We start from the raw sequence: 1416 nt of genomic DNA on the forward strand, positions 1-1416 counted from the left end.
AACAATATACTTTAACTGAGATGTCGGGAAACATAAACCATTACGTTGTCTTCCTTGTCCAACATCAATTATTTTAGCATGTCATACTTAATGAGTGCTTCACAATCATAAAAGATGTCCAAGATAATATATCTATATGTGAATCCCTCTTTCGTTATCACTTCCTATTAATTGCAACGATGACCAAGGCTACGTTCATCAACTCTCAACAATTTTTATGCCTCATACTTTCTATGTGTGAAGTTATCACTATCCATAAGATCAATATGAACTCTTTTGTTCTTTCTACTTTCTTAAGATCATAGAAACATAGAAAAGCCCTTGACTCAACACTAATCTTTATTATAGATAGCACACGGACTTGCTTAAAAAAAGAGATCACAACGAAAACTAAAAACTGCTTGATATCAAAACTTCGAACTAATAGATCAAGATACTACTAAAAGGATCGAACTAAATAAAGCGGTAAAGATAGGCGTGTGATGGTGATACGATACCGGGGCACCTCCCCCAAGCTTGGCAGTTGCCAAGGGGGGTGCCCATACCCATGTGATTATTTCTTCTGAGGTGTCGGAGTGGGAATTGTTGCATTTTTCCTCTCTAGCTTATGTCTGAGGCTAAAGTTTTCCTCCCTCAGATCTTCATTCTCGACCTCCAGTTTCATTATCTTTTTGCATAGTGCTGCCTTGTTGTCCTGCAAAAAACATGGTGGGATAGATTGGACCTTAGCGAGGCTTGACTTCTTGAACTCCACATCCATATCACCAGGTTGAGGAAGTCGATCATCCTCTTCATCGGAGCTTGTCTCCTCCTATCTCTTTGGATCATAGTCTTCTTCTTCCTCTGTGGTCCAGCCATAATGTTCCACATCTGCATATACTTTTGGATTTGCAATATAATCAGCCTCGTAACTCTCTCCCTCCGAATCTTGGGACGACATCTTGTTCTGAATCTACAACAGGAACAACTCGAAACGAAAACAGAGGATATTTGCGTGATACGGTGGCCAAAACCTTCGGGAGTATACCGACCAAAATACGTAACATACAAGAAAACGGAGTCCGGGAGGCACACGAGGTGCCCACGAGATAGGGGGCGCGCCCTACAGGGGGGCACGCCCTACAGGGGGGCGCGCCCTCCTCTCTCGTGGGAGCCTCGTGTCCCTTTCGGACTACTTCTTTCTTCCTAAAATTCTTAAATAATCCAAAACTGATGAAATTTGCCTTTAGAGTTGTTTTGTAGTCGGTATACTTACCGTACCACGTACCTATGCCTTTTTGGAGTCTGGAACGTTCTGGAAAGTGTCTCTTATGTACTCCTCTGGGGTTATGGTTTCAATAATATTAGTTTCAACATTGATAGGGTTACCTGAAATATAATGCTTGATTCTTTGACCATTAACCACCCTAGGATTTG

This window comes from Triticum dicoccoides, chromosome 6B (assembly GCF_002162155.2).
Source record: "Triticum dicoccoides isolate Atlit2015 ecotype Zavitan chromosome 6B, WEW_v2.0, whole genome shotgun sequence".
NCBI lineage: Eukaryota > Viridiplantae > Streptophyta > Magnoliopsida > Poales > Poaceae > Triticum > Triticum dicoccoides.